This window comes from Suncus etruscus, chromosome 2 (genome assembly GCF_024139225.1).
Source record: "Suncus etruscus isolate mSunEtr1 chromosome 2, mSunEtr1.pri.cur, whole genome shotgun sequence".
NCBI lineage: Eukaryota > Metazoa > Chordata > Mammalia > Eulipotyphla > Soricidae > Suncus > Suncus etruscus.
This window is the reverse complement of record NC_064849.1, coordinates 21,795,491-21,822,884: the sequence shown is the minus strand read 5'-3', so window position 1 is coordinate 21,822,884 and position 27,394 is coordinate 21,795,491.

The following is a 27,394-nucleotide window of genomic DNA, read 5'->3' as shown; positions in this document are numbered from 1 at the left end:
TCAAAAAAAAAAAACCCAGAGCATAAGAATTTATAGCGAGAGAGTTTTAGTTTTTGTGCATATTTTCTCAAGACTGTTATCAATACATTCAATCTTTAGTCTACTTCTCTCTACTTGAAACATCTCTGCTAATGATCGTTGCCTATCTCATGCCAGTAACAAGACTAGGGAATGTTACCAAGTATAAAAATGTGACATTGAGACCCATACCGTCATGTGAACCTTGAGCTTATTCCTCACCACGGACAGGTTCATCTGTGCAACTTGCCCCTCATCTGTGCGGCTCAGCCCTGTAATGGAATGCATTGAGACAGAGATCGGCATAACTAGAAGAACACTCGTCAATGAACTCTAGCATAACACAGAAAAAAACAAAACACATTGCAAAAATTATAATGAAGAAACAATGCAGCACCCCACCAAAATGAAAATGATAACTCTGAAGATCCAACTATTTCTGCCACCTATAGAGCCTTTTGATAAGGACTTTACAGAGGAAATGTGGAGAATGTTCAAAGAACTGAAAGAAAGCTTGGAACAAACCAATTTTAAAGAAAACTAAACTCAATATATTAAAAAAGAAATGAGAAAATTTCAAACTGAAATAACAGGACTGAAAAACTTGGTAGGTAAAATGAAATTCCTCAGCAGAGTAACAGCTGCTGTGGACAGAATCAGTGAGATGGAAAATAGCTGCATAATATGTCCATACAACAAAAGAGGCTGAAAAAGAGACTTAAAATTAATGAAAACAAAAATGGAAAAAGCCCTCAAAGAAAATGAAGAGATAGCAATAAAATTCTGGGATAAAAGCAATAGAAAAACATAAGAAACATTGGAGTACCAAAGAATCAGAATAAAACCTCCCATGAAAAATCAACATGACTTTACAATATTGCTGAGAAGTTTCCAGAGTTAAAGCATGCATGCAGCCACATCCTGAATGCTACAGTACCAGCTAAAAGAGTTCCAAAGAAAAGCACTCCAGGTGCATCCAGACACAATGATGCAAAACACAGTTAGGAATAGAATATTGAAAGTAATAAGGTCGAAAGGGGGAAATTACATACAAAGAAACATCCTTAAAATTACAGCAAATTTATCACAAGCAGCCCCCTAGGCCCGAATGTAGTGTTGGGGTATAATGAAAATCTCAAAGAAATAAATGTATCACCAAGAGTATTTGACCAGGCCAAACTTAGAATCAAGGTTGAAGGAAGGATACATAGCTCAGAAACTTTATAGACTCAAACCCAACCTTAAAAGAAAAACTCAGGGTCCAGAACGTTGGCGAGGAGTGGTAAGGCGCTAGCCTAGGACGGACCACCGTTAGGTGGCCATACTAATATCAGACTACACAGACATTAGGCTTAAAAATATTATGAGATAGAGATGGACATTTCTTAATAATCAAGGGATATGAACACCAGGAAGAAATCAACTTCTAACATAAATACACCCAATAGGAAGCCAGAAAAATACTTAAAAAATTGCTGATAGAGGGGCCAGAGCCATGGCTCAGCAGTAGGGCTTTTGCCTTGCACGTGGCTGATCTAGGAAGGACCTTGGTTTGATCCCCCAGTGTCCCATATGGTCCCCCAAGCCAGGAGCAATTTCTGAGCACATAGCCAGGAGTAACCCCTGAGCATCATTGGGTGTGGGCTCCCCAAAATATTGCTGATTGATAGATTTGAAGAAGGAAATAATAACAATACAATAAGAGTGAGAAACTTCAACAGTATCCAGTCACCCCTTGATAGGTCAACATTAAAACTTAAAGAGGATATACTGGCTCTAAAGGAAGAAATGAAGGAGACTAGCTTATTAAAAATATGCATATGTATATATATGTATATATATGACTCTCTACCCCCAGAAAATTGGATATACAACTGTCTACAATGTACATGGACATTCTCCAAGATAGACCAGATGTTGGGCCATAAGTCATACCTCCATAAATCAAGAGGATAAAATTTGTATCAATATCTTCTCAGATCATTATTCACTGAAAATAGAAGTGAATTACAGACACAGATAAAAAGTTTTAACACCTAGAAATTAAACAGCTCACTACTAAACAACCAGTGGATCAAAGAGGAAATCAAAAGATTCTTGGAAACAAATAAGAATGGAGACACAAAATATCTGAATTTATAATACACAGAAAAAGTGTTTTTAAGAGTAAACGTTATAGCTTTTCAAGCATTCATCAGGAATGAACAAAGGGCCTACATAAATAACTTAATGTTAGGGCTTAAAACTTGGGAAATGATCAACAAAACGAACAAAAAAAAGACAGATGAAAGAAAATAATAAAGCATAGAGCAGAAATTAGTGAACTGGAAATCCAAATAAACATTCTATAGGATAAATAAAAGCAATAGTAGGTATTTTGAAAAAAATAAACAAGATCAATAAGTCCTTAGCAAGACTCACAAAGAAAGAGAGAGGTAGTAACTTAATAAACCAAACTAAAAATGAAAAGAGGGAGGTCACTACAGATATTACAATACCACAAAGCAAGAAAACCTAGAAGAAATGGATAAATTCTTGGACTCCTATAGTTCCCCAAGTTTGAAAAAAGAATCTGTTGTATATGTAAAGAACTCACTTTAAAGGAAGTTGAAATGATAAAATAAAAGGCCAGGACCAGATGAATTCACTAGTGAATTATTTCAAACCTTTAAAGCAGTGGTCATCAAACTATGGCCTGGGCCACATATTGTATTTGTATCTGTTTTGTTTCTTCATTGCAAAATAAGATATATGCAGTGTGCATAAGAATTCATTCATAAGTTTTGTTTTTACTATAGTCAGACCCTCTAATGGTCTGAGGGACAGCGAACTGGCCCCTGTTTAAGAAGTTTGAGGACCCCTGCAAGTTTAAAGAGACACTTATCCCAATCGTTTTCAAGTTTTTTCAGAAAATTGAAGAAACAGAAACATTTCAAAATAGTTTTGAGGCAGCCAACATCACTTTAATACCACAAACACACACAGATGCCAAAAAAAGAGAATCACAGGCCAATATTATTTATGAACACATGCAAAAATCCTCAGCAAAATTCTATTAAATAGAATTCAGCAGTTGACCAAGAATGTCTTTCACCATGACCAAGTAGGATTCATTCCAGAGATGCAAAGAAGGTTCAACATATTCAAATCAATTAATTTAATACAATTCATATTAATTAATATAATTAATATGATATAATATTAATTATAATATAAGTATAATTACATAATTTATCATATTATAAAAATACTATGATCATATTCTAAATATGGTATTCTATAATATCATATGTCATATTATATCCTATCCTATTATATTATTATATTATAACATATATTGTATAGTTGGATGATTTATTATAATATATATTATTATAATAATAGTATAATATAATGATATATATTGTTCAATTAATATAATTAATACAGTATAAATATTTTATAATAATATAAACAAAAGAGAATATAAAAATAATATGATCATATCAATAGATCCAGAGAAAGCATTTAAGATGGTCCAAAACTTGTTCATAAAAAGACTCACAATAAGATTGGAATGGAAGAGACTTTTCCCAATATAAGTCAGACCATTTACTACAAGCCCATGGCACTATTAATATCAATGTAAAAAACTGAAAACCTTTCTTCTAAGATCTGGCACAAAGCAAGTTTGCCCCTCTCACCATTTCTATTCAATTTAGTACTGAAACTACTTGCCATAGCAGTCAGGCAAGAAACAGATATCAAAGACATTCACATAGAAAAGGAAGAAGTCAGGGCTGGTGAGGTGGCGCTAGAGGTAAGGTGTCTGCCTTGCAAGCGCTAGCCAAGGAAGGACCGCGGTTTGATCCCCCAGCATCCCATATGGTCCCCCCAAGCCAGGTGCAATTTCTGAGTGCTTAGCCAGGAGTAATCCCTGAGCATCAAATGGGTGTGCCCCACCCAAAAAAAAAAAAAAAAAGAAAAAAAGAAAAGGAAGAAGTCAAGCTTTTAATGTTTGCAGATATTTAGAATATTCTAAAGATTTTAGCAAAACGTTCTATAAACAATGGATCTATATAGTAAAGTGGGAGACTACAAAACTAACATGCACAATCCATGCTTTTTATATAAAATAATAAAACAGAAAAAAAGAGACATTAAAAAACAATCATAATCACAATTAAACCACAGAAAATCAAGTACTTTGGAGTCAACTTAACTAAAGAGGTGAAGAAACTATACCAAAAAAACCTATAAAACACTGCTTTAAAGAAATAAAAGTGGACACAAGAAAATGAAAAGATGGATTGGGAGGATCAACATCATTAAAATGGGAGTACTTCCCAAAACATTGTACAGATTTAATACAAAAGAATATCCATGTTATTTTTGAAATAAGTAGAAATACTCTACAGCAATAATCATCAAGGTGAAAATCAAAACAACAATGAAATATCATCTCATGCCACAGGGACTAACACATCAAAGAACAAGAACAAAAACTGTGGGCATAGCTGTGTGGAGAAAGGAACACTAATGTACTGCTACTAGGAATGCTGACTAGTACAGTTTTTCTGGAAAAAAATTAAATTGAACTACCATAATGATCCAGCAAAACCTAGAGATATACCCTAGGGCCACAAAAACACAATACAAAAATTGTACTCCTATGCTCTGTACTCCTAAATTTATTGTCGCACTAGATACAATAGCCAGAATCTGGAACAACCCAGATACCTGACAATAGATAAGTGGCTAAAGAAACCATGGTACATCTATACAATGGAATACTATGAAGCTGTTAGGAAAAATGTAATATTCTTATACATGGAAGGACATTGAGATTATTATGCTAAGTGAAATGAGTTGGTGTGAGGGATAGCCATAGAATAATCTCACTCTTCCATGGTATATACGAAAAATAAAAGACATTATGGTAATAATATTTAGAAACAATCAAGATGAGAGTCAAGTGGACCAGTCCATGGTAGGAAGATTGCCACAAAGAGTGATAATTGTGGTTAGAGTTGAGAAGCTTTTACTATGACGATGATAGCTGAAATTGATCACTCTGGACAAGAATTGATTGCTTAAAGGAGATAAAGTAACATACATGGCACCCCTTCATTACCAATAATGCAAATAACAGTGTCAAAAAATGGTGAGAGAGATGGAAAATGAGAGATGCAAAAATGCCTGCCTCAGATACCGGTGGGTATATGGGGGTGAGAGAAATGAGGGATATTGGTAGCAGAAAAAGTGCATATTGAAGTATGGTGTACATTCTATGACTGAAACTCAACTATGAACATTTCTGTAACCATGCTACTTACATCAAGTAATTATATTAAAAAAGTAACTTTTTACTTATTTTTTTGCAGGTGAATTGTGGGGAAATGGTACACACAAGAGTGCTCAGAGTTTATTCCTAGCTCTGATCTTCACACTTCTGGTTAGCTCGGGTGTCACATATTGAACCTGGGTATGTAGGCTACATGCAATGAAACAGCACTAACTGATATACTCTCCTTTCATTCCTGTGGCTGCCGATCTTTCCTGTTCTATGAAGCACTCTCATTTACATATCCCATTTAACCATCCATTTTTTATTTTTTTTATTTTATTTTGGTTTTTGGGCCGCACTCGGTGATGCTCAGGGGTTACTCCTGGCTTGGGAGACCATCTGGGACACCAGGGGATCGAACCATGATCCATTCTAGATAGGTATTGTCCAACAAGTGTAATTAAAATAATGGGGACTTAACAAAACTGTGCAACAGGAAAGAATTTATCATGAAAATAGATCTAAGATTAAAAAGCCTTTTGGAAAAACAAATACACTAAGAATAGATAAGAAAATGAATGGCTAATTACTATTGGAAAATGAGGATAAATACTGAGAACACTGTTACTCACTAAACTTTAATAGAAATGCAGTATATCTCAAAACATTGCTAAGTTATTTGTTCTAGGAACTGTAACTGGAAAGTGAGTGAGCATTTCAACTGTTACAAACTGAAGTCCTTTAAAATCCCTATGCTGAAGTTTTCAAACTGAAACTGTAACTCACTTGAAAAAAAAAAGTCTTGGGGCCGGGAAGGTGGCGCTAGAGGTAAGGTGTCTGCCTTACAAGCGCTAGCCAAGGAATGGACCGCGGTTCGATCCCCCGGCGTCCCATATGGTCCCCCCAAGCCAGGGGCGATTTCTGAGCACATAGCCAGGAGTAACCCCTGAGCGTCAAACGGGTGTGGCCCAAAAACCAAAAAAAAAAAGAAAAAAAAAGTCTTTAAAACAATTAAGGTGTCTGAGACAGTACAAGAATTAATGTGCTTATCTTAGCATGCAAGCAGTCCCTATTCTATGTCAGTGAGCACTTATGGTTTCCTATGCACCACCAAAAGTGATTACTACAACAGATCCAGAAGTAAGCCTTGAATAATGATGTGTGTGACCTTAAAATGTAAAAAATAATAATAAAGGAGAAATTAAGTGAAACAGATGACTTTCAATTGGACCTCAATATTTATTTTCATTTTCCAAAAAAAAGAAAAGTTAGAAAACATTCTAAGAGGCTAAAAGCAAGCAAGTGTGAGACACAAGCTAAAACATATGAGGACTCAAGAGACGGCTGTCCAGAAGCCAAGAAGAGAGATCTCAGAAACGGCCAAGAGCCCAACCTTAGACTTCCAGGCTCCAGCACCCTGAGAAAAAAACTTTTTGTTGTTGAAATCACAGTCAGTGGTATCTATTGTGAAAGCCCCAGCATGTGAACTCACCTACCAAAAAGAACTGTCAAATCAAACTTTAATTAAAAACATAACCATCTTATAATAAAATGTTTAAGTAAATTGGTCATTCTGATAGGAATAAGTTTATTGGTAAAGTAAAATCTTTATCTCATGTTTATATTCCAGACAAATTGGAATCAAGTCTAGGGGAAACAAAGCCAATGTCATCTTTTAATCACAGGGAGCAAAATTAGTCTGGCTTCTGAGCTAAGAATATAAGAGTATAAGCCTCTTGGAAATGAAGATAACAGTTACCAGCACATTGGAATCAGTTGTGGCTATGCTTTCTTCACATGCTATAATTCATCCAAACAAGTTAAAATTCCCCCACAGTTTATATTTCATTCACACAAATAAATTATTGATGATCTAATATCAGATCAGTTCCATTTTATCATCTTTCTAAATATATGTCTTTTGTTATTTTATTTTAGAACTATGTACAAAATCTCAAAGAAAATAACCTAGATGCTTCTCTAAATAATCAAGCAAGACATAATACTCAAATACTTCAATTGAATTATAATGTGCTAAATAAATGTCACCATCCCAAATTGTATGAATTTAGTTTAAAGTAGACCAAGGGTTAAAAAAAGACTATAAGGAAACTGTACGCAACTATAAACAACTGAATATTGGGAAGATCGTTAACAGGGTACTGTAGTCTATGGATCCCCCAACTATGACTTTATAGCAAAACTTCTTTTTGGGGACTAGTGGGTGTTGATTTGGATCTCTTAGTGTGGAATGAGTTGCCAACTTACATTTCAAACTCTTAAAGATCTCTCAGTTTCAGCCCCAGTTTTGTCAATACCCAATTTAGAAATAAAGGGCCATCAGTGGCTAACAAGGGAGAGAATGTCAAAGTACAAAACCCTACTATTTGATATCCCAGGAATAACTCTAAAAATTGTCAGACACTTAATCCAACAATCCTTATTCCCCTTCCTGAGACAACTTGTAAAAATACAAACCACACATGCATGCATATAGGTGATTGGACAAGTTTATTCCAGTAGGTCTCATTTAAAAAGATACTCTCTGGTTAATTCAGATAAAATTTAGTATACTGAGGACAGAAGCCTAGTTCACAGAGGGACTCAAGAAGTCTCATATGATGTGAAGCTGACCAGGATAGTGGACGTTCAGGTTCAGTCAGGGGAACTACAGAGCAAAAAGCAAATTTAGCTACTTACTAAAACTACTATTTGACTGAAGGACTTTAACATCTACACTGAAAACACCTAAACTTATGGTAAATATCCTCTCTTAGTCTTACATGTTCACACCATATAAGACAGTAGAAATCTAACAAGGTAAAGATAGTCTAATACAGAATGGAGAAAAAAATCTTAAAGTTATTGTGGTTAATATTAATGACATTAGACTTTTTTTCGAATTAGATATTCTAAATAACATTACAAATTATGTATTTGTAGGCAAATAGATAGGTAGATCCACAGACTTCCATTATAGATAAACTGCCACTAAAACAGTTAAAACTTAACTGTTAAAATATTAACACTTAAATAACAAAGGAAGATAAATCACCAGTCCACTTAATCATCATTCAAATAATTTTAAAGGGTTTGCAGTACAGACATTAGTCAAAGAGAATGTCACAATTTAGGATTTTTTTAAGATGTCATACAATGGTATATATTTGTAATAAAGACACATGTAGGCAAAAAACCCTCCAAATTTCCATTTCAATTTTCCAACTTTAGTACATTTCAACAAATTGTGGATTCTATTTTACTCATATACCCTATTTTGTCCTCTACTACCCCAGATTATTTAGAAGCATTTTTTCAGATACTATAAAATTTCATTTCATCTATAAATAGGAATCTGCCTTTTAAAAGATAAACATGCCCCTATTTGTTAACAGAATCACAATATTATTATTTTATTTTTTTTGGTTTTTCGGGCCACACCCATTTGATGCTCAGGGATTACACCTGGCTAAGCGCTCAGAAATCGCCCCTGGCTTGGGAGGACCATATGGGACACCGGGAGATCGAACTGCGGTCGCGATCTTTCCTTGGCAAGCGCTTGCAAGGCAGACACCTTACCTCTAGCGCCACCTAGCCAGCCCCACAATATTATTTTGATACCTAAAATTACTGTCAATGAATCTATAATAACCCTAAATGTTTATAATTCATCAAAATAGATTATATATGTTTACAAAGTTTATATTCTTGAATTGAGATTCAAGAAATGCCAGCATGACATTGATTGATATGACTCAAAAATTCCTTAAATTATTTTGTTTCCCCCTCGATTTCATTGGGAGAGTTTTTTGTTTCATAAAATTTCCATAATCTTAATTTTAATGAATGAATAAATATACGTGGTGTTTGAAAATGTCTGCTCCAGGCTGAGCCATTTTTAAATGCTAAGAATGATTAGTGGGTTCAGGTGTTGTCAGTTTGATTCTTTCATTATAAAGATTTTCATCCACTTCAAAACTAATGGTTTCGATAGCCATTCATGATCATTATCTACATCCATCATTGCCTTAGGGGGGAACAGAATGGTTATACTCTATTTCCATGATTACTTCTGCATTTATTAGCAAGAGAAATTTTAATAACCAAGACTTTTTCTCATTCTGATTACCCGAAGGACAGTCCGCACAGCAAAGAGGACAAGTACATAATAATTTCCATTTACTTCGTTTTCAGGCTGAATGTGACTCCTTACTTTAAAAAACTATTGTTATAAATTTATGTGTATGTTAACATGATATTATCTTTCAAACTATTGTAGTTTTCTTTATATAGAATGGCCGGATTTTCTCACTAGTTCTTTACCAGTGTCCCTTTAACTATACGTGAAGATTATTCTTGACTCATTTGCTTCATTTCATCCCAGTCTGGAAGTCAGTCAGTTCTCCATGGTGTTCTAGTTTCTTATCAGACAAAATACATTTAAGAATCATAAGCTAAATTCTATGCAGTGTTCATTGCTTCAGGTTGACCATTATTTTTTTATAGTTTTCATGGTTAAAGCAAAAAAAATCATTAGAATTCATCATGAATTTATGCTATTTTTAATAAAATTGAAGATGCTTTTTACTTTATTTCTATGATCTTAGAGAGGGCCTTTATTATGCTGAAAATCGTAATCTTTTAAGGAATTAGTATAATGAGTTTTTTATTTATTTATCACACATTTGTATGCATTTGTTTGTATCCAGGGCATTTTACTTTAAAGATGTTAGATGTAGGTATCAAAATTCACTCACTAAGATATGGTAAACTTGTTCTAAGAACTAATGTTGTTTTGTTAATTAGGTTATCTTAAACATGCATATATCACTGTAAAATGAAACTTTATTTTATAGAGACTTCACATAAATAACAAATCTCATTTCACTAGAGTCTTTTATAGAAACAGGCTCATTTCTATGAAAAAAAAAAACAAGAGAAAACTCATTAACTGGATAAAACTTAAAAATATATAAAAGGAAAAACTTTTCCTTTTAGATCTCAAATTAGATTATCATGGCCAGGATTGATGATGCTTTTAAGATTGATGTGAGAACAAGAAAATTAAGGAACTTTTTAAAATTTTAGCTAGAATGAAATTAAGTGAGTGACAGTGAACTCTTCTCAGTGATGTACTGAAAAACCTGAATCTTTGAAGAAACATAGAATAGGCAAGTTGAGTAAACAACCATAAAATGGGGTCGTTTAATATTGAGACAGAAAGAAAGCAACCCACGAAATTTCTCAATAAATATATAGGAATAAATTAGAATATTTATATATATTAAAACTTCTTTTTTTTTGAAGGGGGTCATACCTGGCAGAGCTCAGGGGTTACTTCTGGCTCTATGCTCAGAAATCGCTCCTGGCAGGCACAGGGGACCATATGAGATGCAGGGATTCAAACCACTATCCTTCTGCATGAAAGGCCTTACCTCCGAGCTATCTCTCTGGCCCCATGTTAAAACTTCTTAAGCATTCCTTTTAAGTGCAGATAGTGGATTGTATCTTAGATTATACGAATCTTTTTTTAGGGAGGGAATTATGGATATGCACGAATTAAAAACTGGTATTGCAGGGGCAGAGAGATAGTACTGCAGGTTGGGCAGGTAAAGAACTTAACTTGTTCATGGCTGCTGACCCTAGTTTAATCCCTGGCATTCATATGGTTCCCCAAACCATACTTATGTGTGATACCTGAATACACAGCCAGGAGTAAAACCTGAACACAATTGAATGTGGCTCCAAACAAACACACAAAAATAAATAAATAAAATGAAATAATTTTAAATAAATAAATAAAAAACCAGGAGAGAGTTGGGATTTCTATGCCTACTCCACAATAGTAAAATTATCTCCATATCTTGGCTTGATGACTTGGAAGCAGCAACAACTCGTTTTCAGGGTGACCTTCCTGCCTCATCACCTAACAGTGAAATGAAGCCAGAAGACCCTCTGTGACACCCTAACTTTGACTTATGATCTGTACAAAAACCAAGATCTCTAATTACTGAAGCCTGATTGCAACAACCATGATGAGGAGAACTTTTCCTGGGACCACATTGAGGTTAGATGACTTACTATACCAGGAGCTTGTAGTTCATCTTATGGCTGGATAATTTATTTTTATGGTCTCCCTGGTTTTTCCTATTTTCCTCAACTAATAGTGCAACACCGCCAAAATACTGCCACCCTTTTTAATCTTTTAGATAGGGGCTCCCGCCTTTGTTATAGAACCTTAGAGTACGGATTACTTTGTTTCACATCATTTTACTCCATTTTTTTTTATAAAATTAAGAAAGGGGGAAAAAGGATGGGGACCAGGGGACAAGTGGTCTCAGGTACATTGAAGAAGATAAAAAAAAGAAGGGGACAGTTTTAGATATCCAATCCAAAGTTAAGAGCAATAGAATCAAGAGACCCAAATTATAATAATCTAAACTTAAAATTAGCCTATTATACTGGCAAGCAAGGGGCTAAAGGTGGTGGTATAGGATGCACTCTTGAAATATTGGTGGAAGGAGGTTGACACTAGTAATGAGATTGCTCCTGATTCAGTGTATGTCTGAAATCCAACCATGAAGAACTTTATAAATTACACTGATTTAAATAAAATAAAATTTAAAAAAGAAAATAATTTGGTTTGTGTCCAGTCTTCACTATTATAAAAATGCTAAAACACTATTATACATATGTTTTCTGCATAGTTATTCAATTAGAATAAATTTCTAGAAATAGCAAAGATGAGCCAAAATTATGCATTTTCAAAGGCTCACTAACTTAATTGCTACAATTAGGATATATAATACTGTTGCCAAAATATCGTTGAAAATGCTAAGTTTGTATAAGCAAAGTTCTTATCAAATTGTAAATAAAAATTATTAACAATTAAAAATATAATCAACATAAGTATTAATGAATCTGACTATAATAAGCCTAAAATAACACATTTTTGTGCTTTATATTTTTCAATTTAACAGTTACTTTCTGTTTACATATTTCACTTTAATATGAGACCTACTTTCTGGATGTTTCATTTCATAGATCTATTTTGTTGTCTTTGTGTGACCCTATATAAATTGCCAAGTTATGTCTCTAGGATCTTAGTGAATTTTCAGAATCTTCAAAACCCATTCAGTATCATAGAAAGCAGCAATTTCTTTTCTAGTTTTCTCGATAATGTAGAACAGATCAAAGTTCACACCAGTTATACTTTGCCAAGTGCAAAGCAGATAAGTGATTCTTACATGCATCACCAAAGCCATTTTGATTTTTGTTTTACTTTTATAAAAGTTGATGCTTTAGTCTATATTTATTAATGTGATTTAATCTCAATTCACTGGTGATTTTTTTAGCTCTGCAAAAATCAAACTAGATTTGGCTAGAAAATCAATGATAATCAATTTAGTATCAAGTTGAGTGTTTTTTTACAAAGTAAAAAATGGTCTTTTCTGTAGATGGGTAACCATTTCTCTCATCCATATAATAGTATGAAAATTAACTATTATTTTAAATCTTTCATTGCATAAGTTCTTTCCCAGTCTGACAGTGAACAAGAAAAGAGAAAGAAATCTAATCATGCAGATGAGAACAGTAGGACACTTTAAAAACATTAACCAAGCAATGGAATGTCTGTGGTTAAACACATAAATAGTCCCAAGAGAAGTCATTGATAATTGTAGTTTTAACTGAATTTAGTCCTTTAAAAAATGCAAGTGTGTTTTTGTGTTTTGCTGTTGCTTTTCCTATTAGTTAACTGAGTCAGTGTTTTTGTTGTAGTCCCATGAGGGTTTTGACTCCTCCTGTGGAATTTTCTTGACTTGAGTTTCATTAGATGACATTTCTTCTAATTAGATTTCTTGGCTGTTAGAGATTATTATGCTAGAAAATCCACATTCCTTCCTCCTTCTTCCTTCTTCCGTTACCTCTATCCGGCTCTTGTGTTCTTATTTATGCAAGATGCAAGCCAGATGTTTTATTAATAAGAGAGATGATTTTCCTCAAGGAGCCATTCATAAGCACAGACGTAAACCCTATTTCAATTTCTGGGAATTCCTTAAATTTTTTTTTCACTTTAAGTAGTAAACTTTGGAAGATAAATTTCCTAAGCAAAATTACTATTAGTATATAATTACTTCTATTTACTATAAGTATTAATGGAGACCTGTAATGTTCACAGCTTAAATTTAAAGGAGTTTTAAATTTGATCTGTGTTTTATTACACTTGCAGATAGCATGTCACAGTTGAAGAGTTTAACATTTAGAAAATTTGATTAAGATGAAACGAAGATGTCTTATCAAGCAACAGAATTTAATTCACACATGAGATTCAATTTCTTTGTTATTTAAAATATATACTTAAAATACAAATTAGTTTACTTTTTAATTTCTGCTCAGAATACTATTTTATAAAATGAGGGACACTACAGCTAAAAACAGTTATTTTATGCTTTCCTATGAATAAGATCTTTCTGAGCACAAAAATTTTTTTTTATTTATTTTTGATCATAGTGGCTTACATATTGTTGACAATGATATTTTAGGTACATATTTACATAAAATCAGGGGGAATTCCCATCACCAAATTGTCCTCCCTACACCTCCGTTTTTGTCCTACCACCCATATCCTCTTCCCTCACCCACAGGGTAGCTAGGATGTGTGGTCTCCTCTGTATCTAGCCTACTGCATAGTAGTCTTGCACCTCTTTGGTCCTGGTGTCTCCCTTGTTTCCCCCTCTAATTGGGGGGGCAGGACTAGCTAGTTCAAGTTACGTGGTTTTGTTTAAAGGAGAGAAAAGTAATAAACTGGGGTAAAAGTCTAATACGCCGAAAATAAGTGGAATTCTTCCAGAGGTTTTCAACATCGGTTTGAGAAATGAAGGAGAGAAAAAAGGTGAAACATTCCACCAGTACAAAAAGAAGTGTCAAATATCCCGTGAGGGCTCCAACAATAAGCACAAGCACCAAAAACAAAACAAAACAAACAAAAAAAAACAAAACAAAAAAAAATAAAAACCCACAAAAATAAACACAAAACAAAACAAAACAGCAAACAAACAAACAAATAAATGTCATGGTCTTGATATAGGAAACATGGCATAGCATACAAAGGAAGAACAGAAAGGAAGAGAAAGAATAAGTATAACTGGGGACAACTTCAATTATCACACCCAAACAGAGAAATTGACCAAAAATATTTTTAAAGGACAGTTAAATACATTATGATTCCAAAAATAATCTTAAAACAAACATGAGATCCTTAAACTATCAAACATCTCAATAAAAAATTAAAATATTCAAGAGGCTTAGTTCTATATTTTTCCTCCCTGTTTGTTTTGCTTCTGTTACTTAGATTAACTCACCAGACAAAGGAGGTTGATTCAGGACAAGACTTAATCCTGAACTTCATTTTTTCAACAGATTGTATAAATACTTTCCCTGTAGGTGTTAGCAATTAATGAAAGTACAACCTTAATAATTACTCAAAATATACAGATTACCATGACAAACATTACTAGATACACAATCTTTATTATCCATAAAGAATGGACATACATCACCCTTGATTTTCCTGTCAGTCCTAGTCATAGTTAACAATTAAAAATTCAATTCCCACTTCCTCAAGAGCTTCAGTGGAAGGTTTTCTTGGCTTTTTAGATCTAGGGAGGTATGATAGTAGATAAAGTTTGTGATTATTCCTTCCATACTATGATCCCTTTGACATTCCTATCAAGTCCAAGTTTAAGTGTATTCTCCTCAAATGTGTATTTTTTCTGGACTTTGCAAACTGCAGCATTTTTCCTACCTCATGAATTTTCTTTTCAGTGTCATTTTCAGATTTTTATTCATCTTTATTTATCATTTTGGAAGCCCTTCAGTGTTCAGATTTCAGACCTTCTCAAAAATCTGCATTCCTTTGAAGTTTTACTCAGGCCCATATGGATTCTTTACATGTTGACTGTAAGATATCTCATCCCACACTTCTCACCAGCGCCTCCATATATATAAAACTATGTATCCTATTGTCTATTTTACTCAATGTCTCAATAACAGGCTCTAAACATCACCTGGTTACTCAAAATGCTCTCCTCTCCCATAGACACTACTTAAATATAAACTCTGAATATTCTATATTATTATATTTCAACCATCTCTCAGCCAGTTTTCCTGAAGCATGGTTTCTCTCCTAAACCTATTCTCAATGCAATCAAATCTCATAAAATTCCATAGCACTGAAATGCAGTCATCATGTTTATATCTGGTCAGCTTCACAGACTCACTCTGTTCTCAAAAGTTATATAAACCAATCAATAAAAATCATGGATACAACCACAACCAGAGAGAGTGGGCCTTTCCTTGACAAAACCATGCTTGCTTCATCCATCACCCATAATTACTGTTTTGCCTTTGGCCCTGCTTCACCACTCCTCTATGACTCTTTGAAAAGATACCAATCTGATCAAACTTTAAGTATGCCAATATTTGGACTAATATCAACAAAACTTGGGCATCCTTCCACATCCACCACCCACCATCTCATTCTTCCTGGAGACCTGGCAGCCATAGTTTCACCCATAAAAGCCACAGTATCAGCAAAAGTGATTTGAGTTTCTGGACTATAAGGTTACAACCATTTCATTTGTTTAATACTGTCATCCCCAAAGGGACACACCTGTGTATCTGAAGTCACCTAATGTTCAGAAACAAATGAAGTAACAAAATGGTCAGCAAATAAGAACATACTAAACCTTCAGACACTGATTTAATGACGTAATTGCAGATACAATAATTTTCACAACATTACTTGTCACTGGGCATTTTTTTCCTCCCTCTCCTCTTTGTAATTTTTTGTGGTCTTTTATTTTTAAACAGTTTTTCTCTCACTTATCTGGAAATAAATGTATTATGTTCAACTATGTTGACTATGTGATACATGCTCTTTCAATAAAGTAAAAAAATATTATTTTAACGTATTAAATTTTTTTATTTGAAACTTTTATTTCTTTATTTAAACATCTTGATTACATATATGATTGTGATTAGGTTTCAGTCATGTAAAGAACACCCCTTCACCAGTGCAACATTCCCACCACTAATGTAACATATTAAATTTAATTATTTTAATTAAATTTATTAAATTTAATTATTTTAAATTTATTTAAAATTAAATAATAACTTTTTATGGTGCTCACCAGCTCGGTATCTTGGAATGTCTTCTCAGCACATTTTGAACTTTATTATCTTTACACTGTTCAAGATGACCTGGTATTATACTCTAGAATTTTGGTGGACTAAATTGCTACTCTTTCACCCTTCACCTTATTTTAGTCACACTGGCATCTCAAATATTTTCCAGGCTACTCCCTGCCAGGCACTTTTTTCACTTTAAATCTTTTATATATTCTTATTATACTGCCTCAAGTGGCACTCAATTTCTATGTGGATTGCCTCCTCTTTATGCTGCTTTCTTATTTCACTTTGTTTTGCCATGACATGTTGGCATCTTACCTCTCAAATGATCTATCTATTTATATATTGACTGCCACTCTCCCTCTAAAATCAAAATGATGGTTCAGAGAGATAGTGTTAGTGTTGAGGTACATGCCTTAGTCACAACTGGTCTGGCACCACATATGGCTCCCTACTCACTACTGTTAGTAGTACTAATTCACTACTGCAAGTTAGTAGTAAGCAGAGCACAGAACCATGTGTAAATTCTGACTACTACTGGATGTGACACACACACATACATATACACAAATTAAGTAGAAATTCCATGAGAATAGAAATTTTCTCTTTGTTATTCACTATGTTCCCACATTCTCTAAAAGTTTGCATGCCATATAATGCTTATTTGATAAATAAATGTTAAATGAATCTATATTAAATATCCCTAGAATGAGAGATGTAACCAGAGAATTGTTGGCAGACATACAATGACAGCCCACAGACTTTATAGTTTTGTGTGAAGTTCCATAATGAACAAAAATAGTGACTCACTACCTTTAAAGCAAAGAAATTCTACATGTAAGATTGAGTCTATATAAACCCAAACACCAAAGAGCAACATAGGACAGCAAATAGAATAACATTTCCAACTACTTATATACTACTTTCATTTGAGATAGGTAATATAAATACATTATAATGAAACCCATCTTTAAAATGAATATGTAGTCTATTCTTATTTCACAGACAACTGAAAAGCACAACACATAGGTTGGCTCCAAAAATAATATTCATTCTAACAATCATTTAAAAAACAGTTACAGTGAATCTCCGAAGTTCCAGACACTGCCTGAAGTATATGGGCTCTAGCTGTGGATGAGAAAGGGCAGATAACCTGCACTTTATAAAAATTACCATAATTTATGAAAACTTTGATCAAAGAGGTGATGAAAACTGACAGTTTTTTTTTCATTTGTTCTGTGTACTGTGGAAACATCTATTCCTTTATACTTGGAATCTCTTCAAAATATATCTCCCAAATACTGTAAGTCTAATGTGAAAGAGGAATGAGTGCATCATAAAATGGAACAGTAAGAAACAGTTTATCTGTTTGGTTTATAGCTAAATATATACTTTCCATATGACTGAAGGGGATTTCAATAGAATTTAAAATACCATGAAAGAAGGTTCATGAAGGTTTTTAACAACGAAGTTTAATAATATTTATGCACTGAACACAAGTCAATTTTCATCAATAGTAAACTGCATAAACATATTTGGTAATAAAAAAGATGGACTATTAATAAGCAATAAATCAAACACTGTAGAGCTGGAGAGTAGTACACCACATAAGATGTTTGCCTTGTATTTAATTGACTTAGCTTCAATTCCTCAGCACCGTGTATGGTCCGTTGAGCCATCCAGGAGTAACTACTGAGCACAGAGTAGGAGTAAGCCCAGCTGTGGCCTAAAAACAGAAAAAATAAAGGTATACTGTCAATCAGTGAAAAAAATTGAGTGGGACTCAAAACTGTTCTAGTAAGTGAGAAAACATACAGAAAAAGGTAAATGATACAATTCCATCCATATAAATTCTAGTCTATAGGGAAGAAAACACATTAGTCATTGCCTGGAGCTATGAATAGAGTAAAGAATAGATGAATTAAAGGACTCCAAGACTTGAAATGACATAAAGATTTTTTGTCTTCAATGTGGTGAAAGTCTAAGAAAGTTTATATAGGTCAATATTCATAACATTATGTATTATTTAAATTTTATAGTTTTTGTGTAACAATTATACCTCAATAAAATTGTAAAAAAAACAACAATATGCTCTACACAATTTAATAAGAAGTTGAACCTCATCCATTCCTTTTCTACAAGAAAAAAAATACAATGATTGAAGTGCTTGGCCTGGTATTTGGTATATATCAGTGCCAATATTGTCAAAAACACAAAATTGTTTATAGTAGTACTTATATAAGTATTTATATAATAGCAACATCATATGGAGCTGGAGTGATAGCACAGTGGTAGGACGTTTGCTTTGCATGCAGTCAGTCCAGAATAGACCAGGATTTGATCCCCAGAATCCAAGATGATGCCCCTGAGCCTACCAGGAGCGATTTCTGAATGTAGAGCCAGGAAAAATCTCTGAGCACTGCCAGATGTGGCCCCCAAAACAAACAAATAAACAAACATAAAGCATCATGCAATTCCATTAATAAAACATAGAGAAAAAACTAAAAAAATATTAAAACATAGAGAAATTCTATTTTATTGCTTATTAAAAAATCAGTAGAGAAATAGAAGAGAATTCGAGTAGTAGGTAAAATCTCATCTAGAATATGTAAAATCTCTGAAATCAAACCCTGTCATACACAAGCTTCAAGTGGGTAGTCTTTAGCCCTGGTGACCCTAAACACCACCATGTTTCTCTGGGCTGGATTCTGCTAAAACTTGTCTTAGACCCTAAGCACTACTAGATATAGTTTCTATGTAAAACACACATATATATATATACACACAAATAAGACAAATGTCCTCTATTCTGAGTTATTATCGAATATAGCTTCAAGATGAAACATTTGGTGGCTTTCAGAACTGAGACTTCAATGGCTGTCCAGATACACCATTTAAACTTCCACCAAAACTACCATAGAAGGAAGGAGAGATAAATTGAGGAATTCAGCAGAGACTTGGTTCTATGTGTAGCATTTAGAAAAGCCTTTTTAAAAAGTCAGATGTGTATGAGTTTTGAGAGATAAGAAAACTTTCAACTTAAGGGGGATAGAAAGAAGTAGATCTCAGACAACACTATTGCTGTCAGTCCTGATGGGGTCTCAAAAGGTACTTGTCTGGTCGTTGGTGACATTTCTGGCTGAGTGAGTTAGATCAAAATGTACTGGCATTTTAAATTATAAATATTATATGCAGAATATAAATAGCTGGATCAGTAGGGGAAAGGGACAAAGAGAGGCAATGTCTTCTCTGGCAGAGGTCCAATGACAGAAAAGAAACAGAGTATGGAATTAGAGCCTACTGTTTAATGATTAATAAAGCAATTCTTTAATGTAACACATTTTATGGTTGAGAAAAGAAGAATTAAAGAAACTTGGCTGCTCGCTCTGACAGGGTAAAAGAAATATTGTTTTCACAGGGGTCATTGGCCAATAGCAATATATTTATTGCTTATAGGGAAGTTAGTTTCTTTGTTTTGTATTTTGTAGACACAAATATCTAAGCTCAGGATTTTCTCCTGGCTCTGTACTCAGGGATCACACCTAGAGACTCTCAGGAGAGCTGAGGAGAAAATCCTGGGATCTGGAGCAAATCCGGGTTGATCATATGCAAAACAAGCATTCTACCCACTGTACTATCTCTCTGGCCTTGTCTATAAGAAGATTGGGTTTCTACAATTGTCAAAATGCTATCATATTTAATATCAGAATATTAGTTGTTATTAATATAGTATATTTTAATATTAGCATATTTATGGAACAGTACATTGCCATCTTCATTTTAAAACTTAAAACTGATTAAAAATGTGTGTGATACTGTTTTTGCTCTTTCAGGAAAGCTCCAAGTATCAAGAGTAAACCTCTTGATAGAGGTAAGTTTTTATGACCACTGGTACCTAGCTGTGGGAAGAGTAATTTGCTATAACCATTATTGGAATTAAATTTTAAAATTGAGTTTTCAAGTGAGCATCTCCAAATTTAAAAATCTACCTACAAAAGGATTGAAAATTTTATGTATTTCTCAATGTAAAATTTTTCAAATTAACTATATTATTGCATATGTACCATGAAGTACCATGAAGAGAACAAATAAAATTTGGCTCCAAAACCACTATTCTAAATGCTTTAATGTGTTGTATCTTGTATATGACCACATATTACTACTATTTTACATTTTTACATGTGAGATATAGAGAGGGATGAAAGTATCCTATTTGAATACAGGAAAATCAAATTTGACATCAATAAGCTTTTTGACCATGAGGCTATACTATCTCACCATAGAATTATAATGAAAATGAACCAGATCTCTGGGTACTAACAGAATATTCCTCAAGATATTAGCTTTTAAATGTTCATGTTACTAGTGAAATTATTTGTTTATAACATTAAATAAGTTTCAAAGTATAGTATTATAATCAAAGTATATATGATATATAACATATTATGTATAAATGTATAATATACATTATAATCACTTCCAAACTCTAGGTTTCTTTTATTTATATTTTTTTAGGAAGCCACTTAAGTTGTCATGGTTTATTCCTGGCTCTCTACTCAGGGAAGATTCCTGGCAGAGTCCGGACACCAAATAGGATGCCAGGAATCAAAGCAAGCCCCTGACCTGCTTCATTATCTCTCTGACCACCCCAAATCTAGCTTCTATCTACCATTATACAATGGAATCCCTAAACCCATTTTATCATATACTCACCTACACTTGTTCTATTTTTTTAATAACTGCTTCTCATAAGTGTGAAGTGACATCTCATTGTGCTTTTATTTGCATTTCTCTGAGGAATAAGTCTAAAGGACAAAGATGAAGGCTACACACACACACACACACACACACACACACACACACACACACACGCATACATTTACTTTTACAAAGATTATCTCCAAAGTTACTAGAAAATGAAAGATAGCAACAATAAAACTTGACCAGCTTCTTAAGGAATATATTGTGTGTCATTGTATACCTAGGAGACACAGCAGTAAAAGTACTATTTCAGTCATTACAATGCACATGGCTATGTATCTTTTCAAGATGTACCAAGTCATGGTTTATATACATATATTTTTTAAACTAATGAAATCTTTATTGGTATTATTATTAGTTTTTGTGCCACGCCTGGTGACACTCAGGGGTTACTCCTGGTGATGCATTCAGAAATCACTCCTGGCTTGGGGGACCACAGGGGAGGCCAGGGATAGGACCTAGGTCTGTCCTGGGTCAGTTGCATGCAAGGCAAACGCACTACCGCTGTGCTACTGCTCTGGCCCCAAAATTTTCTTTTTAAAACAAAGCACATTTAGAGTTTAACTCAGTGCATGATACTTTTGCTCTTCTCTTGTGGTGAAAGAATTCAAAATAAAATGAGTCAATAATTGCACACAGGAAGAGGTAGAGAGGAGACTCATGTCAAAAGCATTCTACCTATCCTCTAGGAGCACATAGTTGGAATATACCTGGGCCTAGAGGAAATAGAGTTGCTAAGAGATGCTCTTGGGTACCAAATTGCTTAGTTCACAACTAGAGGTTGCTTTTTTTTTTTTTTGATTCTCTTACCATTACTTAAGTGCAAAGAATTTTCCTTTACTCCTCTTGTTGCTCACATTCATCTCTACAATATTCACATAATGCTATTTTCTCTCAAAATGTTTTGTACTAAAAGATAGAATACATGTAGTTTATAAAAACTCATCTTTTTAAAAGTAATTAGTTTATTAAAAATTCATCTTTGTAAAGGTCTGTTTTCCATAAAATGACAGAAGTGCATTTGTTGCTCTACTCAAGCGTGAGAACTAAGACTCTCCATTCAGGTTGGTAGAATTGTTCACCTAGATAATTTGTAATTTCTTATTTTCTTAAAATTTTATTTGCTATTAATTTCTATAAAATAGTAAATTTCTTCATTTCTCTGAAGGAAATCTCTGAACAACATGTACAGTCAGAATGCTCCTTGAAGTTTACCTTGGGAATGATTATCTCTTCCTATGACCATTGCAAAACAACAAGACCAGACCTAAACTTTGCTAAGGCAAAATTTCTAAAAGGGTATGTGGTGCTAGTTGTGAATTTCCTAAACATCTACCAGAGTTTCGTACATTCAGGCTGATGAATTATGTATTTTTGTGCAGTGAAAAAGCAGGCTTAACATTTTTTACAGAGAAGATATATACCCTGTTTGTGAGCAAAACAATGAATGAAGCTATGCTCAACATCTGTTTATGGCCCCTAAAATGTATCAAATAATTATATGGTAGAAATAGGAGTCTGAGCTGTACTTTCTGTCTTACTGACTCAAGTCAATTATAACTTCTTTAAAATTATTCCATCAACTGTTACTAATTGTAGCATATATCTCTGTAACATAAGAAAAAATTCATCTTTAATTTACCTTTTTATCCCCCAAGGTCTTAATGAAGAACATCCTGCCTTGTCTCATTATAAATGTCACTCCCCTTGGTATATTACTGAGGGACCTAAGATGGCCCTATTTCTCCTTTTTCATTAAAGGAGAGATTCACCAATCAACTCTATTGACTCTTCCTTCCAATGTCTATAGCTGAGTTCATGAAATTACTCTTCAGCCACAGAAAAATATCGAAATGGGGGCCGGAATGGTGGTGCAAGCAGTAAGGCCTCTGCCTTGCCTGCACTAGCCTAGGATAGACTGAGGTTTGATCCCCTGGTGTCCCATATGGTCCCCCAAGCCAGGAGCAATTTCTTAATTGGAGTAATCCCTGAGCATCACAAACTAAGTTTGTAACAACATTATCTTATTATCAGAGAAATAATTTGCTATTCTCACAAAACACAAATACTCATATGGCGTATTCAATTCTGTGAAAAAAACATCTGTTAATCTATAAGTTGCATTTTAGAAGGATTTTTTAGAGAAGATAATATCAAGGAAGTTTTCAGCTGTTGTTTCAGAAGAAAGACAACTTGAGAACACAGATGGCACTGCTCTAGTAGTCTTATTAGAGTCCTTTATTTACTAAGCCACCTATGAAAAGCTTTCCTTATACACTTCTATTTATTCCTGATAAAATAACCAGCACAATGAAAACCACCTCCAAGGGGCTTTCAAAAGATACGTGAGAGGATGAATGAAAGGACTTAATTCTGTGCCTGACTCTAAGAATGGAATAAATAGGCTTTACAAGAAAATATTGTAGATCATCTATTTGCTTCATGACTTCATGTTCCTGATATTCTGTATCAGGAAGTGCACCATCAGGGGGAATGGGATAAGAGCTTCCTTTCTGTGACTATTTCAGTCTACGAATGAATGTTCTTTCTTTTTCTCATTTATCTTCTTCCTTTGCTGCCACACTTGCTAGTTTGAAATGAAAATCCCATGTGTTCCAGAACAGAATAAAAACATGGTACTTGGAATGCCTACATGCTGCTCTGGGTTGTACAGCCTGCCCTTCTCCTGTCTGCCAACCCCACCACACTCGGCTCCAGAAATATTGTTCTCTGATCCCCAGCTGCCACCTTGACAAAAATTGAACGTCACACACTTAGCATGTAGACCTATAATTTGCCACTTGTTTCTTCCATCTCAGTAGGGAGCTCCTTGTTGCCAAGGATTTCCCACTTTGAAATGAAAGATAAAACATATACCTGCAGAATTCTCTTACTAGAGTTCCACCTCCAGCAGAATAGCTTCAATAGAGCAGTGGAAAGGTTTTCAGAATTATGGAAGAACAATATTCAAGGCTAAAATGAACTCCTGAGGATTGCCAGGAAGATTGTTTTGTTCAAAGTTTAGTTGGATCCCTGAGAGAAAGGCTGGTGACCCAATCCTTTGTTGTTGTTGTTTTTGTCCCCTCACCAAATATGTCTCCTCTTTCATTTCCCATTAATTTACTGTTTGCTTCTTTTTCTGAGAAATCAGAATGACAATACATCTAACTGTATTGTATGAAGTTCAGCTTGGTTTAGAAGTAGCAATTCAGTAACATTCAATCAATAGCTCTCTTAAAGTTTCTAGAGACAATAGTTGTCCACTGCTCAGAGTTGAAGAACAACAAAATATGAGAGTTCTGTATTCTTTCTTTTTACCACAGGGAAATTTTTATCACTGTTCAAGAAAAGGACAGAAAATGTAGCAAATGGTATCAGAACACAGTATTATGTCATACCCAAACAGTATTAAGCAGGCCCTTCCATTAATATAGAGGGACTGTTATGCTGTGGTTTTATTTTACCGGACTGAAGCTATTTAAAAATGTTCAGGGAATTGTTTTTGGTCTTGCTGTTTTTCTTCATAAGTCATACATTCTTCCTTAACTCACATCCCTTCACCCTTGTTCAGTGGTTTCCTTTCTGATTGTTTCTTCACACTTAATATAGAACATAAAATCAAATTATGTTTATCTCACACTCCAATTCAAAGGGAAATTGAAAATTAAGGACACAATGGGGAAAAAACTTTGCATTTATAGCTTTACTCCTTTACTGAATAATAAATATTCAGCATATATTTATGAGGGACAAATTGCCATTGAAGCCATCAGCATCATGCTGGTTTATTCTAGAGAAAGTAAAAACAATGATCCCAGTTCATGAAATCTCCCATTGTTGACAGAGGAACAGACAGCAGATAAATAAGTGAATGAAATTACCAGATTTTGTTTACTAGATTCTCATAAAAAAAAAAATAAAAGCAAAATTGGGCAGGAGAAACTGTACAGCATGGCAGACCTGGGTTCAATCCCTGGCATCCGTGGTCTTCTGAACTGGAAATAATTACTGAGTTCAGAGCCACATGAACTCTAAGTATCACCAGGAGTGACCCCCAGATAAAAGCAACAACAACAACAAAAAAGAAAGCACTAAGAAGAAAAAGAATAATATACAGAATGAGATGAAGAATATGGCAGAGATTTTTATTCGGGTAACACATTCTCCCTGAGTTAATGTTTAGTTGAGATGAGGAGTCAGATATGCAGGATTCAGGCACAGGGTGTTCCTGGTGGAAGGGACAGTGAGTGAAAAATTCTGGAAGAAATAGAGATCTTGACCTTGGTGTCTGGAGTAGCTCCAGCTGGGAGGGAGTGATAGTGTGGGAAGAAATCTGAGAGGTAGCCAGAGACCAGATTGCATAGCCCAAGGGAAGGATATGACTCTAAATTTCCCCACTTGTAAAAGGGTAAAAGCATTGGAAATTCAACAGGAAAGGGGAGTGTGACTTTCTAACTTAGATTGAAACAGAGATCATCAGTGACAGCTCCTACTTCATCACTTTACCTCTGCCTAGAGGAAAGTCACATTGCAGATATGTGAAACCTTTTAACACACCTGGGTATCAGGTACCACTGGCATTGGGAAGGAAGTCTAACTACAGTGTTCAGAAAATTGTGTGTGTTTGTGAGGGTAAAATGAGTAAATTTACATGTCTGAAGCAAAGCATGGAAGAAAATTTCAAGACAAAAAAAAATGTCATTCAGCTGGTAAGGTAAGGAAATATGTAGATTTCTCTTTAATGTTCTTATCATAGCATTTTATAATAAACAAACTTCATCGTGCACTTCTAGAATATCAAATCAGATATTAAAACTAAGCAGAAAAGCTTTCAATACTTAAAAAGTAATGATTTTTTATCATAAGGATTTCATTTAGTCTAGGAAATATAAAACACCCAGAGACATGATTTTGGTCATTTGCATTAATAGGTGTCATTTTACCAAGGGCTAAGAGACTTCAAGAGAGGGGACAGGATTAAATGATCACTCAGCTATTTTTTAGTTAATTGAGTTCCTTAAAATATTCAGTAAGTTTCAAATATCTTTTAAAAGACTCTCAGGATAAACCAGTCACAGGAAAATAAGACACAAGTTCTGATCTTTATGAATTTGGAGCTCAGCACGTTTTCTAGTTAGCTTATACTCCTTAGGAGATAAAATTTCCCCAACTAATTAAGGGCTAACATCTTTAATGTGTTTTTGTAATCTGGCCTAGTAATGTGACAGAGGGAACAAACTCAGTGTCATATGGCATCTGGATATAAAAATTTCCCAATTGACTGGCTATCCTAATGTCAATATAATTCTTAGTTGTTTATCTAAGTTTCTGGAATTCTGAATATTTCTTATATATATATAAAGATATATTTCTATCAAGGATAGAGATTCTTTAAAGGCATAAATACATGTGCATATATGACATTAAATATGACATTAATAAGTCAAGAATAAAAAAATTGATAACTTGAAAAGGACTTGGGTTGGAAAAATAGTATAGATGTTAAGTTGTTTGTCCTGTATGTAGCTGATCCAATTTAAACTCTGGCACTGCATATGGTCCCCCAAAGACCTCCTGTAGTTATCCCCAAGCACAGAGGCAGACATTGCCTTTGAGTGTGGACAAAAGGCAAATAAATAAATAAATAACCTCAGAGTCAAACTCCCAATGTCCATCAATTTGTGAATTGGTGGGAAAAAAGTATACTATTGAATTGACTTATTTAACAATAAAAATGAAGGAACTATTAGTTTATTCTACAGTATCATTTAAACTTGAAGACTTCACTCTGAATGAAAGAAGTCACAAAAGACAACAGGTTATATGATGCCATCTATGTAATGTGTCTAGCATAGGCAAGCCTATGGACAAAAAACAGATTGGTGGTTGCTCATAGGTGGCAATGGGGAATATGTGAGGTGAAATGGTAGTTGACTGCAAATGTGTATGGAAATATTTGGAGATGATAAAGTGTTCCAAAACTGAGTGCAGGGACCAGTTTTCAAGCAGAAAAAATTTGGGGGTCTTCTCTGAGTAAAAGTAGGCAGTCCCCAAACCTCTATATTTCCAATATTTCTTTCTATTGCCAGTCATGTAAATGGTTCCGCTTCATAACTTCATGACTAATCTTGGAAGAGATGCAAGCCAAACTGCTGAAAC